The sequence below is a fragment of the Temnothorax curvispinosus genome, unplaced genomic scaffold (assembly GCF_003070985.1).
Source record: "Temnothorax curvispinosus isolate PA1 unplaced genomic scaffold, ASM307098v1 QBEX01017878.1, whole genome shotgun sequence".
NCBI lineage: Eukaryota > Metazoa > Arthropoda > Insecta > Hymenoptera > Formicidae > Temnothorax > Temnothorax curvispinosus.
The window spans coordinates 480,223-498,333 of record NW_020227658.1 but is presented as its reverse complement, the minus strand read 5'-3'; the positions used below and the strand labels follow the sequence as shown (position 1 = coordinate 498,333).

The 18,111-nt window shown below is 45.2% G+C and overlaps 1 protein-coding gene across 13 annotated transcripts in view; it reads left to right on the top strand.

Moving 5' to 3' along the window:
* Positions 1-18,111, top strand: part of LOC112467901 (CUGBP Elav-like family member 4) — a 546,980-nt gene that overhangs the window by 287,245 nt on the left and 241,624 nt on the right. For 2 of the 13 annotated variants that reach the window (XM_025036806.1, XM_025036811.1), the window contains exon 1: positions 14,913-15,595. The exons of the other annotated variants lie outside the window; for them this stretch is intronic. The gene's annotated coding sequence lies outside the window, so the exon portion shown is untranslated. Of the gene's footprint in view, positions 1-14,912; positions 15,596-18,111 lie in introns of those variants that run through there. 13 annotated transcript variants of the gene reach the window in all.

Sequence of the window (18,111 nt, the reverse complement as noted above, 5' to 3'; positions counted from 1 at the left end):
TTATACGTAAAATATAATAATAAAAATACACTAAATTAAAGAATAAATATGTCCATAAAGAAAAAACGAATATATTGTTGTGTATAATTATTTTTTAAACGTTTTTTCTTGTTAAAGTAAGAATAAGCGATTAAAATGATTACCGACTTATTGAGGATTTAAATAAAAACTATAGAGGTGCTAGTTTAGCGGAGTGTAGTGACAGTAAGAGATAAGAAAAAAAATAAGAAAAAAAGACAGGACTAGAGCAGAAAAGAGGAGAAAGAACGAGTCGCGAGTGACAGGTCATTTTCCAGAGCCGAGCACCCTCTCGTCGAGTGCGACTTTGGTCTCCCTCTTCATACCTGCCTGCCTTCATCTCTCCCCGTGCCTGCCCTAAGAATCACGCGGCTATCCTAAACTCCCATCCGCCGATTCTCCGGGCAATCCTCAATATCTCGTTTGGCGAGCTCGAATTCGCAATGACACGCCTATACAGCCGTACCAATATCTAATTTGATCTCGCTCGTGAAATGCCATCCATCCGCATGCAAGCGAGCGAACGGGGTAGGAGGAAGAGAGAGATCGGAGAGAGATACGTGGGGGCTCTGTCGGCACGTAATGCGTTATGCCGGTAAAATTTCAACGTTTCGCTCTATCGCTGCGCTCAAGATATTCCTCGAAGCATGTTCCTCGTGTTACTTAGCGCGCCCACGCGAGATCATAATTAATTGCGGAATTCGCGTGAGCGAGTATCCTTGATGCAATGATAATGATACAGCCTCAGGGAGAAATTGGAACGGGGGTGGAGCAGCCGATACAACCATGCAACCGCAACGGCGACGGTACTGAGCGACAGTGCTGAGAGCATTCATTTATTACGCTTGCATGACTAATTGTTTATTTATTTCCAATGATTTGGTATCGTGTTGTAATGGTCATTTGACAGACGCTTTGACAGGTGATTTGCTGCAGGTCGCGAATTAAATAATGCAGAATAAAATATGATTGACTTTCGACATGTTGATAATATCATGTTTCATGAAATCATATTCATATATAAAACATTCTATAAAATTACTAGGTACTGTATGAAATTTCATACTTCTGTTAATGGTGCCGTGTTATGATGCGCTGAGCGAAACAAATTTTTCTTAACGATTTCCTTAAGTCTCCAAAGAAGTTTGTTTTGAACTGCGAGGCGCCGACTGATTTATACGAATAATATTTCACCGCGTCCTGTCGCTCGTGAAAATATTTGGATTTTGATTACCGCATGATTGAGATCTAAAGCTATATCAGGAAGGTACTGAAAACGTGACGTTGATGTTGAGGAATGAACAAGATTCATCAAACCGCATCCGGCGAACGATGAAGGTTCGCCTCGGCTTGATTTCCGCTCGGCTGCTCATTGATATTCACGCTAATCACACGACGTTATCGATGCTGATGTATTTTGCTTCAAGGTTCCTCCTTTTTTATTTGGCGAGAAGATTGCAGGAGATAAACTTCGTGAAATATGCGTCTATTAATCATGCGTAAGTAACGTAATTTATCGCGCCGGTAATGTAACAAAATACTGTATTTAATTTGTATAATACATCACGTAAGTACGCTGTAAATGAAACATCCATTACGAAGGAAATGTATTTAGCGTAATACTGATGTTTCGAATTCCATTTGATTTGTATAAACGTCACGGGGGATTAATCAAAGTGTGTAATAGTACAGAGACCGCTTGTAATATGTAGCTTTAAAGCGCCGCGCTGCGAGATTGAAAGCAAAATATAATGTATTTCCATGCCATATATTTTATCTACTTTTTAATGCCGTAATGATCACAATCCAAAAAATAAAAAAATTATTTAAAAGATTTAAAGAGAGAGAGAGAAATATTGTTGACGTCACCGTTTGTAATAAAACAATGAGATTTTAAAAATAATTTTTAATATATGAGAGATGTAAAGTTTAACCAATACAAAGAGCAGGCAGATAGATAATTGTTGGTTTTCAACGATGCGTATTTTATAATCTCTTTCTTATCAGTATATCCACCGAATTCACTTAAATTTAACGACGATTACGCGCCAGTGCTTCTTCTGCAAAATGGACTTGCGAGATACGTTTCGCGGTACAGCGGGTCCCCGTTTCGCTCGAAAAAGCCACAATGGGTGCGTTCAATCGCTTAAGTGCAGGTCGTGGTTTGTCCGCCTGCCTGCAAGTGAAAGGGCGGTATTCAAGTTTTCTTACTGCGACGAATGTATACGTAGGTACTGGACGTTACATAACTAATGAATTGTACATCGGTGCTTACGCAACTCGCAGGCGTGCGACTAAAGCAGAGGAAATGACAGAGAGAGAAGAGAAAGAGAGAAGGGCAAACACGAAAGAGAAAAAGAGAGAGGAGAGAGAGACAGAGAGAACTGAAAACGGAGGGTGAAGCTCAACGAATGCGCTGCATGAATAACATGCATTTATGCAGTGCCGACGCAATATGTAAGGACTCCTTCTCTCCTTATCCGCGAAGGACCAAGAAAACGCAGCAGTACCTCCATATTTTAGGGGACCCGACAAAGTACTCGATCTACGCCCCACTTCCCTTCCGCGTAGTCCATGCATTTATGCAATGACGTAATAATTTCGCGCCTACGTCCGCGCGACATCACGCTCAATTTCCCGCGTTCTCCTCAATCTCTGGCACGACACGTATACCGCTTATATTTATCGTTTACTCACAAATTTTACCTTACGCGCCGCCGCGAATATATCGGCTAAAGAAAAAGAGAGATTAGCTCGCGAAGGAACAAGTAACGCGGAAGATACACTTTGAGACTGTGGTATTGAAAAGATGAATTTAATCGATTGTGTAAAAGACTCCTCTTCGCAGAAGTACAAAATTCGGAAACCTATATTCGAAAGGTAATTATCTCGGGCAGATATACGGCGGCTATAAACGTAAACGATTATGGACGTGCTTACTGAGACGCGACCAAGTTGCTCCACACTGAGATTCCCGGCTATCACTCCTCCGTGTACCATACTCAACTGCTTAAGTTATGTGTGGCGGTTCCTGCGGTTTCTGGCCGCTCACTGGAGTTTACACTAGCAAAGGCGCTCCTCTAACGGTATCAAGGCGCGATAGCACGTGCCACGAAACACTATATCCTACCGATTGTTCAACTAGCTGATATGATTCTGTGTGGGTGGTACATATACGTGTGTGTAAATTATATTTTTCATCAATTACGCCGCCGGGAATCTACGTTTTGTCATATTTTAATTCCCGATTTGTTTCAGCAAATTTTAATAAATATTACACATTTATAATTAACGCTATCTCCAGACGGAACGTTAACGAATTTTTACCTTGCCCTCGGGGCACATGAAAACAATATTTCATTGTACGAGATGGCCAATTACATAATGCGAATCCTGCGATTTGCTGCCGATTAAATGCCATTTTCCGGGGGGGGGGGGGAAAAAAGTACGAGGAGAAATAACAGAGGAGGAGCTTCTCGTTAGGATCGCTTCCGGATCGGGAACTTTGCCATCTTAGCCACTCAGACCTCGTGGCTCGTGGGGTTGGGAGAGCGCGGAGAGCTATGTCGGCGCAAGAGTCACGGCTCAAATCAGAGTAATTCCGCGTTTATCCGATTGGAAGGTGATTTTAAAACTTGCCACTTTCTATTCCGGAAAGTCGGTCCCTCGGTAATGACTTGCGGAGTACTTCGGAGAAGATGACAAAGATCCTATTTACCTCTCGATCAACGAACGGAGCGCTAATCCCTTTATGTTACTTCACGGACTAGGAAATACACCGCGGTACGTAAAAAAAAATAAAAATAAAAAATGAAAGAGTATCGGCTGTACGGCTGCGGAATTGGCTATTAAGCACAATTAAATTTTCGTTGGAAAATGCCGTTCCGACAAACAAGATTTTATTGACTTTTAATCGTTACATGCGAAGCGTAAAGATAATTGGCAATATTTTGCGTTAACATCGGTATTTCGACCGTACCTATCAATATTGCTTTAATCATCGGCGCATTTGTAAAACGGGGATGAATAACCCAATCGACGTTAATTATATTTAGTACTCGCTGAAAAGAATAGTTTTAAAAAATGATTGCATCCCCAAACCGACACGGCACGGCACGGCACGAGCCTCGGCACGCGCTCCTCTCGCCTGGTAGGTTTAAATTACATTCCACTTCGCTTCTTTCGAAGATACATTTTATAAACGAACGATGGGAGAGAGTCGGCCGTACTTTTACTGGAAATATTCACTTTGAACCTCATAGCCCTATAAGCCAATTTTAACGGACGAATGAGAGAACAGGTATAAAATTTTGGCGATTACGGATATACGTTGGAGTTAAAAATTCTCGGCTTTGCGCGAATACTATGTTTAATTGAGGCTATGTTCAAAATATTTCTGTTATGCGCGGGACGCGTTTGCTCTGACGATACGGAAGTGCATTGTGCCAAATTTGCGCGTATATGATCGAGGCAATGTAAATGTCCCCGTGAAATATTTACACGTATTTGCGCTGAGTTGCGTTGAATATTGAATTTTCTCCTTACCCCCCCGCGTTTATTAAAATTGATAATTCCAATGAAAATCCTCGCAAATATTTGTCGAATTTTGTACATCAATGTATCCAATATTAACTCGTAATCCGCGGTAATACCGAAATTCGAGGTTTCCACCTAACTAACCGTTAACCGGCACATTACACGGCTCTCGTCTTCTCACATAGTCGCCACATAGGCTTTCCCGAGCGTCGACAGGGGATCGAAATTCTTTGGTCTTCCCACCAGAAATTCCGGGAGTACCAAGCACAGCATAGTGCGTCAAGGCGCGTGATCCTCTTAGCTGTAGTTCGCGCGTAATCTACGCTCCAAAGTCGCTCTCAATCAGCGCTACGCAGATTATAATTCAATATATCGAACCCTTATCCGGGCGGCCTAACTTCAGCGCCCACCTGCGCGCTTTCGTCTTCGACCCCTATCCCGAAACCTCTCGGACACTCTCCGCCACATGGCACACACTAGAGTGATCCGCCTGGAATCTCGAAGGAAAAGAAAGAAATGAAACGTTCGCTCGGTACTTTTTGTCTTTCCACGATTCCATTCTGACGATGGGAAGAGGGGCTTCGAGCGTCGTCGTGAACGTCGCGGAGCAGAAGGGGATGAACGGAGTTACCTTCCATCGGCCTCTTAGCCCGTAATTGAATAACGTGTCTCGAGGTACCAACTGGGATCTGGGTACCGTGATATAGTGGAATACGACCTTCGTCCACATCCCTGCCCTCCCCTCTCTTTCTCTCTCTCTCACTCTCACGACTTCAATCTTTTCCTATACTCTTTCTTGTTCCTACCGGCGCTCCCGCACTCGTTCGGTCCGATACGTGATGAAAGATTGCTCGGTGGATAAATTCCGTATCGTTTTAGACTATCCCGAGATCTCGAAAGTTTAGTTCGTAATCGTTCGTCCCTTTACAGTCTCTCTTGCCCCCTCCCCTATCTCTTTCTTTTAAGAAGATCGATCGAAACTATGCTAATGCTATGCTCATGTATATACGTTTGCGCTGCGCTGCGGAGAAGTGATATCCGTGCGCTTCCGTGCGGGAAGCCCAGATGATGTATATGAGTCGAACCTCTAAAATATTCGCGGTGTCGGTCAGAAGCACGTTACATTCTTACTTGTCGCGGGTAAATAATGCGACGTGATAAACGGGGCCTGGATTAATGCCGTCAGCCGAGGTCGCCGAAAAACAAGGGCAGATCGGGTGCGTCGCAAGCTTTATTTCGAGGAGAACACGCTCTCCTCCCCGTGACATTACATAAGTAATGTCGGCGTGTCCATGCATCTCATAAGCATCCGCGTACCAGATCTCTTGCGAAACAAAAGAGAAGACGGACTTAATATATCGACACTATTACCAGTATTATTACCAACGAAAATTGGAGTCGACACGCTACCGTTATCTAATGTCGTACGTATATTACACATGCGAGGTAAACGTATAAACACATTAATCTATGTTGATGAAACTTCTAGCATGTCTAATCAAGTCGACGCGCGACAATATTTCTATTGATTGATTAGCGTTTTCAACGGAGAGTGTATAAAACCGATATATACGACGTGAAAAACTGTGAAACTATCGAGCATTCTGTCGTCGTGATCCGGATGGTATGACATCTTCCCAAGTACACTTTCCGTAGTTAAGATTAAGTGATCCGGAAAAGCATTTCGGGTAACGTGTGAGCCTGGAAACTTTGCACCGTTTCCAATATGACGTAAAAGGTCTTTCAAAGCGTAGCGTCATCACGCCTTTGGCACTTGCGCCGTATAGTAAATTTCAAGTATCATCGAGCCAGTGGCTTGAAGTAAATTCGCCGTTTAACTGCCCAGTTAGAGACCATGACTGGAAATACGTGGCCATACATCTTAAAATGTTCGGGAAAAAAATGTCCCGCAATGCGTACCATCTCTTACGATTTGATTGTTTTTCAATATTATACAATACTAATTGTGAACAACGATATATTATAAGTCAGTTTAATCAGTTTAATAAATTTCTATATTAACTAATAATTCTAATAAACTATCAATAAGAAAGAGCCAGAAAATAATACTAACGCTATTTATTCCCAATTAAATAAAAAAGGCACTAGCATATATTTATTAGAACGTAATTAACATATAGGTCGACATGGCAATCAAAAAGTACAATTTAATAGAAAATAAGATGAACTCACAGATATCGGGTATTTCCACTGTCCTCCTAAAGTATGTTTCCAAATTGGATACGGGATGCTCATTTTTATATTTCCCGGAATCTTACTTTGTATGTAGGAAATTTTACGTCCCTAAGAATAAGCTTCGACTCGAGATGATCGCAGGAAGATCTATATATTCAGAATAGCTGGTACGGCGCATTGGTGCGCCGTAAAATCGCCAGATTCGAAAAGATCGCCTCACGAGTGGGAGTATAGGATAGAAGAGAAAGCACAGGACCTTTTCTCTGGAAAAAAAGGAACGAAGAATGTAAAGAGAAAGAGTGGGCGGAAACGCGGATGGAGGATACTGCGCGCGGTACAGATATTCGTAGGTGCGGAGAAACAATCTGGGATACGGTCGGCGCGATACAGGACAAGGCGGCGAGGTCTGAGGATGGTGAAGGGCGAGGCGCCCGGGTATAGGAATCGGAAGCGAGTAAAGAAAGGGGCTACGGAAAGTGTAGTCTAGAAACTTTATCCACTTTGCATGCTGATGGTCACAGATTCGGGAAGACAAAATGGCGCGCGGTAGCAAAGGGTAGAAAAGAGGAAGGGAGGAAAAAGAAAGGAGAAAGCGGCTGGTGGGCGCGCGGATCGCGATTCACACAGAATCGATTCCCTTTGTGCCTCACCGCTCCGGCACCGCCGCTACCGCGCGCTACTACTGCCTCTGTACCTTCTCCCCCTCTTTCTCTCTCTTTTTCTCTCTGGCTCTGTCCCGCTCTCTCTCTTCTACTCTCTCCAAACTTTGTAGCCAATTTACGAGCGACCAAGTCAGCGCCCTTCGATTTTACGCTAATCCGATGCTGATGTCGTGCCATAGACGAGGCAAGCCTCTCCCTTTACGCCGGGCAGAGACCGAAGGGGATTTCATTTTCCGCGGTCCGTGCCATTCCTTCCCCAGAACAGGTCTGTTTCAAGGTAACCACTTCCCCTCACCCTCGGGCTCGGTACTCGGCACCCTCTATCGTTCCTGTGTTTCTTTGCGCTCTCCTCTCTTTCCGCTCATCCCGCTTGTATACCCGTTCTCTCTCTTCTCCTCTCCTCTCCTCTGTACTTAGATCTTGTCTCTCGTAACTCAGCCCTGACGAGCATCCGCGGTCGTTCGAGGAGGTAATGGGGTTTACCGGGAAGAACCGGCGGTACATTTCATCCGGTGTGGCCGATCGAGTTACAGAATTAAGTTCAACCGTACCGGAATAACGACCGGGCCTCTCATTCCCTCTTCTCTCCGCTGCTCAGGCTGCTCTTCCACTTCCGCCCGGTTTCGTGACCAGGCAAAAGAACGATTCGAAGCCACGATAACGATTTAAGAAAAAATACTCTTGTTTCAAACGATTCTCCGTGATCGTTTGCGTGAGTCGCGGAACACACGATAAGATTCAGCTTTATGACAGTCATCCTCGATTGAAAAGTCGTCGAGAAACTGAGCTTCGATTCAAGGACTAATATCCCGGTAAATTACGAAAGAATCTCTATGTTCCAAGGTCAAGCACAGGGTAGCGATAAGAGCACAGGTCGTTATATCTTATATCTTCGGATCGTTTCAACTTCCTGATAAATTTTTCCCGATAAAGATAAATTTTAATCATGGTGTCACGCTGCGCCGTCGTCGATACGATGAAACGAGCACGGCAACGAGCGCAGTAACGCTTCCCGGGCGAACGTATATTATCCGATTATCCATTCGCTCGTAACTGTCCCTTAAACTTGTAAAATTCTTCAATTTTTATACCGCGATCGGCGCAACCCGCACGATCGATTACGTTTACGAGTCGCTCGCGAGTTTACAGCGCGAACAGCTGCACAAAAGCCTCCCATACGATCTCCCGGGACGTCGATGATCAATCGCGGAGCGTCTTGACTGCCAATAACGGAGACATTCTGTCCACCTAAAAATTGAAATTCGAGACGGTCGTATAACCCGGCGGGCGGCGTGCGGACGACTTCCCGATGCAGATACGTATTCCCAATTGTGCTATATCCGGTGCCGGTGACAACTCAGCGACGACGGGAGGAGATGAAAGCGGCCACGGAGAAGGAAGGAAAGAGGAAGAAGAGTGAGATGAGAAAGGAATAAGAAACGGCTGGAATAGGCAACCGACAGTTGTAGACAGTTGTTAAAGAGATGAGTTAAAAGGTGCCAAACGCGCATAAAGAAAGTCGAATAGATCGTAAACGACCTGTTGGAAGAAACTGCGCGCCGCCCAGTAACCCGATCGTGCGCAGGATGTTGAAAATCTCGGAGATACCGCGGAACGAGAACCGATGCCGCGATTCCCAAAATCGGTTCGACGCGATCCGAAAAAAATTGAAATTCCTGGTGAGAAAAATGCGGGAATATCCGAGAGCGGGCGGCGTGCGAGTCAGCTGTCATTCCCGTGATTGCACGTCCGTCAGTCATCAGGAGCGGAATGCCGCCATTCTCGCAACGCGCCCGTTCGACATCCCACGGCACGACGGAAGGGTTCATTAATTTTCGACGATGACGCTACAGTTCCTTCCGCGTCGGCGAAGCTGACACTCGATATCGGGGCGTTTGACACGCTATACGTTGGGATTCATTCTTGCCATGTCGAATTTCGCGTTCGCGAAGAGCCGCGGCACGTCACCCTCATCAAAAATGCCATTGCGACAATCGTCGGCGTTAATAGGATTTCGAATAGGCACACCCCGTCTTACGTCTTCGGACACCCGCGCTCGATTAACATTAATAGACGGCGTTTGCCGCTGGGCATGAATGTCACTTTTGCGAACGGCGTAGTAAATCCAGTCCGCGTAAATTCAGACGAAACGAAGATAGATCGTTCCACGTGTATCGCCACACGGGTGCGAATGCGCGGCGGATCATGAAACGCACGTTGTCTTCGGATTCGTAAAACTTCACACCGTGAAAACCGAAAGCGATTCAGCTTTCGTCTGGTATCTCGCTTCTACATCATGTCCACGCTTGGCCTGCACTCGGGAGAGAGAGAAAGAGAGAGAGAGAGAGAGAGAGAGAGAGAGAGAGAGAGAGAGGAAAATAGATAGAGTAAATCGGAGCGAGAGGTGATTGTGGTGGTAGTCGCGCCGGCACAGTTGTAACCGTGTCGCGCACGAACGAGTCCAGTAGATTCTAAATGGCGAGGCGGATATATCTGCGTATCGGAAGGGGGGGACTACCCCTTTATTGCTTCGCGTATGGAGTCGTAAACAATGCGCCCATATGAAACAATGTTACGACGTTACCGCGAAACTGCGCGAGGATTGCTCGGGTATTTCCCAGCAGCTTCCACCGTCATTCCGCGACACCGCGCGTCTCTCTCTCTCTCTCTCCCTCCCCCTCCTTCTCTCTCATACTTATCGGATATACGAGGCTGTCTACACTGCCATGGCGTAGTTACCGCCACGACGGAGTTTCAGTTACGAAAAACAATGCTTGGTGACACGACAAAAACTGCTAGAAACGTCGGCTCTCGTCGATGATATTTTTTTTCTGGCTTCTTTCACTCCCCCGTCCTCTTCGCAACCAGCTCGCCGAAGTACCACGCTCCCGAGAACACGAAAATTATTTCACACCTAGCGCATGAAATGTTTTTAACTTGATACCAAATATATGCGGAGAGCTTAGAAAAACGCTCTCGTTCAGCTCTCTATATACGATAAATATCGCTTATAAATCGCCGCTTGCGCCGCCAAGACAAATCAATCTTCGTATCAATCGTCCCGGATATCACCCCCCCAGTCGGAAAAAGAAAGAACAGAGATCTGATCGCTCCGCGAAAGTAAGTAGAAAGCGCTCGTGTCGCACGACTGTTTTGTATGGATCGCAATCACCGATGGGGATAGGCCACTCGGTAGCCTCAGAATAAAGCCGCACGCCCCTTCTTTCCGGTACGCTGCACTCTGATCCATTTCAGACAAACCGCCGCTGGACAATTTGCCTTGATATAATGGTTCTTGCTTACCTACTCTTGCATCCGCGTGCTCCAAATCGTATCAACTTAATTCATATTCACGGAACGAACTTGAGAGTGGAAAGTCGGGAATCGAGGGGGAGATGGAAACGCGGTAAGAGCGCGGAAGGGTGGTCGAGAGCGAGAGGCTGGATTGGAGAGCGCGGTGGAGAGAGAAAGAGAGGCGAAGGACGGCGGGTGGGCGAGAGCGAACGTTTGCCCGAGCGAGCTGGATTTTAGCCCCGCTTCCGTCTCATTACTCGCTACACTCTGATTGAATTACCTACAATCAACATCAAACATTTTTAAACTCAATTTCATGTACGCGCAATCGTGTATTTTCCCGCTTTTTCTGCGTTATGAAACCGCTTTGAGAAGTACGAGGGCTCTATTCCGCGAAGAGTCCGCGAGACGGGTCTGTTCCGTATTCGTATTACGTGCAGATGTACACGACCGAGTACGCCAACAATCGTTGCATCGTAATTGCTATCTCTCTTTCCCTCTTTCTCCTTCTTCCTTTTTTATCCCTGCATCTCAGACAGATTAGAATAGACATAGTCTTTGTAAACGAATTTCTCAACGTTACATCTCGGATTTAATCATTTTAAATCATTAACTAAATATTTTTTTATGTTTAATATTTTCTTTATGCAGAATAATTCTTATATATAGTTTTTGCTAGTATAAAGTAGTAACATTCAGACAAATTCTAATCTTTTTATGAAAATCGATAAAGAAAGATCCAATGTATAAGTAAATAGAAGCGTCTTTAGTGTACTAGCACTTCTATTTTATATTTTATAAGAATTTATATTTTATAAAATTTTTAAACGGAAGGTATTTTCTAAAGATGTTGTGTGTTGTGGGGTGTAGTTTGACGATATATGCTCTTTCTCTGATTACTGGATGCGATCGGATCATATTCTAGAATTCCGTTGATAACATAGCGAAGTGGAACAAGATATGCAGCCAGACTCGCTTTACGACGAGAGCTAGCGCACAAGCCGCATCTTAGAGTCCTTAATTTAATAGACATTTTTACTGCGAGCTTGCTCGACTAATGTTACAATTATGCAACTAATTAGGGTTCCTTTGTAACGTAATTTGTGGACGCGCGAGCCCGACGAGGTATGTCCCGCCTATCGTCCCTCAGAGAGAAGGAGGTCACGTGGCATAAACATAATTAGGTCGAGGGTAAGAGAAGCAAGGGGGCTCGAAGGGTGGCGAAGGGAGGGCTAGGAAGCATACCGAGGAATACTCATCTCTGTTGCCATGGGATCCTATTAACGCAGGAAATACTCACTCGACCGAGCGGCGCGAGTGGGATGTATTCTAATACTTTCGAGAGATAATTTCGCCAGCGTAAAATGCGAGAGGATCAAAAGCGACTTCAAAAGAAGCAATTAAATGTTTAATTTAAACATGCATCAGCTATGCTATAACGCATAGTAACATTTATTATATAATATTTATATAAATATTTTTTATTGCGTAGTATTTTTTTTATTAAATTTATTTCGATTTTGAAATTATGATTCTATTCACGGAATGCTTGTAGTAATATGCTTAATAGACGATGTAATTTCTCTAATAATTTTATTAGAAATCGCACTGAACGGTAAACTCGCGGAATTTCATTTTAATTGTCTTTCTAATTGTTCACGTGTCTTACTTTCGTTATATTTAACATATTAAGAGATGATTCCTAATCCAATACGAGTACGATTGTTGCGAAGCTACAGAAAATCCCGCACGCGCTTGTATCTCTCTGGGAAGCGTTGATTTCGAATACGCGTGCGGATTCTGTCACAAAGGCTGGGTTTCGGAATTAAATTATTGCATGTGCGCGGCCTGTTCATTGGAATCCATAATGGCGGAATTGAATCGCTTTCCCGAGAGCGCGATTGATTCGCCGAAACGAAGCACTAATCAAAATTAATTCCCATTATTTCGTTAATGACACCGTGCGTCGCGCTGCTCGTCACGCCTGTAAGCTCGATTTGGTGCGAATTAAAGATAATTAAGAACCTATTTATGCCGGAGGTAGAATTTCACCCCCCCTCCCCCTCCCCCAAGAAGAAGGAGAAATCGATTCTGTAACCTTTCTGTTTCTTTATCGTCGTAAATTGCTTCGTTTTTTCCATTTGCCGGAGGAAATTTCTTTGAAGAAGAGAATATCGTAATTAACCAGGAGATCAATATCGTGACTATGCCCACAAAGTGCCTAAGTATTTCTTCATTCTAACAACGACATTTATGCTAAAGCAGAACAAATCGTCTATATGTAAACCGCTTTTATAAAATATTAAAAACGCAATTTCTCTTCGGCTTAAAGCCTACCTACTTGCAATAATTAGCATGCGTAACTTTACAACGCATCGCGCAGTTGCCAGGATGATAAGTCCATTAATAAGGTATGTCTCTACTCTCTCAGTCTCTAAACCCTCGTAGGTGGAGAAGAGCCGTATGTTATCGACATACAGAAATGGTCCATCCTGTATGCGAATGCATCCAAAGCAATTCATCCACCGTACATGGAAATCTCATTAGTCCCAGATACATATAACGCCGCGGCATGCCTAATGGTTGAGTTCGGATCAAGCCATAGGACAGACGCTTTACTCGGAACTTGATCGTGTCGATGTTCATAATGCGTGAGCCGTGATGTGCTGCGTTTCCCAACGCATAATAACCATCGTAGCGTACAAAATTGCCGCAATCAATACGCGATCCAGCGATAACTACCACGACTGATAGTGCAGCTTGTTTCGGTTTGATTTCTCTAGGAATGCGAAATTGATCGCGAACCGAATTGTACAGTTTTAATCAGCTGTCGATCTCTTTCGGAGTAAAAAAGAATGGATGATAGATCTGAATTCGTCACCATCGAAGAGATCAAAGTAGTAATCTCCATTCCAAGTAGTAATCGCCGCGGAAGAATTTACGTTATCGATAAGGGTTGTATATAATATCTCTTCATCCACTTTCGTTCTCCCTCTTTTTTTTTTCAATGATGGATACTGGTTGACGGGGGCACGGTGAGATACGGCGTGCGTTACGCAACGACGAGGCAAGTAGCGGACAAGCGAAGCGGGCGAGTAGGCGAGCGGACGAGCGGAGGGTGAACAGGAGGGGGAGGCAGGGACTTCATTATAACCTCATCTCTTCCCAGGGAGTGCATTCGAATTGAAAAACGCGCAGGCTTGTTTTGAGGCATGGTTACCGTGACAACGCACGTATACACACCACACGCGCGCGTACACGCTCGCGCGCTCACTTTCCCTCTGCCTTTCACCCCGCGCTGTCTTTTTCTCTCTTTCTCTCTTTCTCTCGCCTTTCCGCCCTTCACGATTCTCTTTGTTTCGCTCGTCCTCGCTCACTCGCTCGCTCACTCTCTCTCGCCCTCACAGCCTGTATACGCCGTCGGCGTATATCGGACGTAGGCGAAGAGCGCCACTCGCGCGGGGAGAACGAGAACGCGCACCCAGAGAGCAAGAGGGGTTGTGCGAGAACGGGGGTGGATGGTTGCTCGGCGCACGAGGAGAGTGGGGGCGAACACGAGGCGCGGGGTGACGCAAGGGCGGCAGCGAAACGCGGGCATCGGCGAAGCAGTCACTATGACAACGGTGACAGGCGAGGTGTTAGTGCGCATCCGTGACCACGCCTACGTCACGACGCCGTGACGTCAGAGCGTCGACGGCAACGGCGCCAGCCGCCGACGAGGAACGTGGTGCACAAGCTCTCGCCGGCACACTCGCAAAGAAGAGAGAGGACGGCTGCCGCCTGTTGCTACTTCGCTACACGTCGGGTGGGCAACCCCCTTTCGCAACCACCTCGGCTGCGCTGTCCTCCTCGCGCGCGTATCTCCGCCACGAGGCGACGTCTCTCCCGCAACCCCACGCGGTAACCAGCCCCGCGTTCTCTTCCCTTCTCCCGTTCGCCAGCGTTGTCTCTTTCCCTTTCGTCCTGCCGTCTCCGTTCCCCTAGTAGTCTCTCGCCCCCTCTCTCCCTCTCTCAACAGTCGTACGAAATCCCCCCGTTCACCATCGCCGCCACTACCCTACCACCGGGTTTCCAGAGCCACCAACACCCCTCTAGAACCCCTTACCCTCTTCCTCCGCGTCGAGCACCCTCCCGCGCGCGTTACCAGCCAGCAGCGATCCCCACGGCCACGACCGAGAGCCGAGACCGACCGAGAGTTGTCGGCTCTCCGCCAGTCAGCCATCCGACTCGCCGCCACGCCACGCCACGCCGCGCGCAGCGTGTGTTTCTCTGAATCGCGTTTCTAAAGCTTGCGGAGCGTGAGAGAAGCCTTATCACGTGTCCCTCGTACCGTAATTCATCGGCGAGGCCCAATCTCGCGCGGCTTCGAACGCGTGCACAACCCCTAAGGGTTCCGTCTGGTTAATCACCTCGTACATCTCTTCGTCACGGTGACTGACAATACCGTGCGGGACAATACCACAGAGACAGAGACAGAGACAGAAAAAATCGACAACGTGCAAAGGGGAGGGAGGGGGGCTAGATTGAAAGGTCCAAGGTACGGGCGGAAGGTAAATCGCGCTCGCCGGGGTTGCGCAGCGCGCGTTTGTCCACACATCCCGAGACCTGAAAAAAAAAACCGGACGGACCATACGTGCAGCGGCGGGCGGACCATACGCGGTTACGCGTATGCGTACGGCACGCGCGCAAGTGCGCGGACGCTCATTGATAACACTTAGGAAAGCAGCCTAAGTGGTCACTGGCACACACGTGCCTGTGACGGCGGGGGTGCGACGCGGGAGCGGGACGCTTCGGGCGGCGCAGCATCCACTCATTCAGACGCTGATTCGCAGCAACGCAGCCGAGCTTTGGCGCCACGCTCTATTCGGAGAACGGTCTATGGATCATAGGTCAGATGATATTATCAAGATACCTTATGCGCGCGATAATACATACGACAGTGCAATGCCGTAAGGGATGGGGTTGCGGGTGGTCAGTGTGGCAGTGAGAAAGAGTGAGAGAACGAAAGAGAGAGAGAGAGAGAATGTGCGAGAGAGAGAGGGAGAGAGGGGTGAGAACGAGTGAAAGAGGGACACGCGACGATCGAGCGCGCAGCACACGCACACAGGGCGCGATGCGGCCGTGGTCGACTCGACTCGACAAGTCGGCGAGTGGCGCGTGCTGGTAACCTGTTGCCGCCGCCGTGAACGAGACTCCCGAAGCCGGTAATCACGAGCTTAAGGATACATTACTGCGTGACTGTCTAAACAGATGATATCGCGTCGCCGGTTACGTTAACGGATGAACAGGGTACGTTACGGGGGAGGTGGGATTCGCGAAGATGCAGCCGCGGCGACATTTTACGAGATACGCGCCTTTGGAATTTCGTGGTGAACGGCGGGACAGGGTTGCGGGTTGGGTTATTATCCTAATTGACTGATTCTATCTAGCCAATAAAAATAAAAGGGGCACGTGGACGCGCAAAGTCGCGACTACTTCGGAAATATGATACCAGTAGTAATAAAGGGAGTTTAGAGAAACGGGACCGGTTACGTTTACCTTCTCGAATTTCTCCCTCGGCTCTCGCTTTACAAAGTTTATTTTTGCGAACAAGATGTTTATCGAAAAACTTCCATTTGAAACTTTTTATTTATTTATTAAAACGTCGATGGAAGTAGAACCTTGTACTCACTTGCAATTCGCCGAATGCTGTTTCTCTAACTATAAGCAGGCTATTGGCATACGCTCGGTGTATTACGTCTACGCCAAAGTAGCACAATTTTACAATGTGTGTAACTAGTTAGATATTAATGTACCATGTATATATAATATATTTTAAACTCACGTAAGATGTAAAATCAGTTAAAATGTAACTTTCATTGAAGATGTTTAATGAAGACAAGCATCGAATTGATAAACGAGGTCAGAATAGAGCAAAAAGTAGGCAATGCGAATATCTAGGTCATCTATCGCGGTTCTTCTGCAAATGAAAAATTTACAAGTCGCCGTCCGGAATACATTTGCATAGAATTCCGTAGAATTCGTTTGTTCAATATCTGTTTTGAATATATTAATAACGAATTTCATGGGTACCAGAATCCCTCTCGTGCATATTCACGTACCTATTAAGTTTCTCGAATACGAGTGCCATAGTTTCTAGTATAAAACCATTTCTTTCTTGACAAATTAACACATTTTGAAAGCATACTGTTTTGGAAGCTATTATAAATTGGAAAAAATATTATATGAATTATAAATTTATCTATTTAATCATAAAAAGATTATCTAAAATCAATTCACATCTTCATAACACTGATTTTAGTCAAGTATGTCCGTCCATTACGTATAGCAATATAATTCCTTCTCAATATATAATTTCAAAATTGTACTCAATATTTGCGCGATCATCTGCAACTACAAAAAGACAATCTGTGTTAAGAACATCTAACAATTGGTCTTATTTACATCTAAATCTACTGGTAATGAATTATGCCTATTCAATGTTTGCAGAACAAATTAACACAATTTTCGTCACATACATAATGTAAAGAATTTCAACATACATCAAGATTTCAATTCCCTATAATTCGATATATATTGTAGTATCGAATTATTTATTAATAATATAATAATAACAATATATAAAAGAGTCTCGGATGATAACAAGATTCGTCCAACTAATTCGTACAGTGCATGTCGGTTTCAGCTTTGCTTTCTCTTTCACCGCACGACTCCTCTTTGCGCGCACGTTATGATTTGACTTTTACATAATAAATAAAGAAAGACAGACAACAGATATCGCTGACTTGACAATTATACACGTAAACAGCTGACATACGTTTGGCCTTGGTCTATAATCGAATATATCACACAATATATCACGAAAATATGTGCTTAAATGGTAAATTTCTTATTTTGAAATGAAATGATAATCGTGTTTGTCCATTTTATGCTCGATACAACATATACGCATATTTACAGCAGCAGTGAGCTTTATGTACAGGGGAATTAAATTTCAAAGACCTTCCCGTCGCGCCATTTCGAACGAAAGGTGTATTTATTACCAAAGTAAGCGTCGCGCTGTGTCATTTTCAACAAATAAAATTTCTCACGCAGATATCGCGCACAAAGTAACAGAAAGATGACACCGTTGGTCCGTGAAACTTTACTCACAGAGTTACCGTAATCCACGTAGAGAATATACGTCACGTTTATGTTATACGATCTGTCTGATTCTTTTTGCAATATCGCACGATCTTTGATGCTTACAACGGTATTCGTAAATAGTGAGAAAATTACTTTTTTTTTGCCTCGTAAGATTTCCGTAATATTATTTACCGAGACACGACGAATTATTTTCTAAAATACCGCGCATCGCGACGCGATCCAATTTCTAGCAAAAATATTTGTCGATGACGGTAAATTC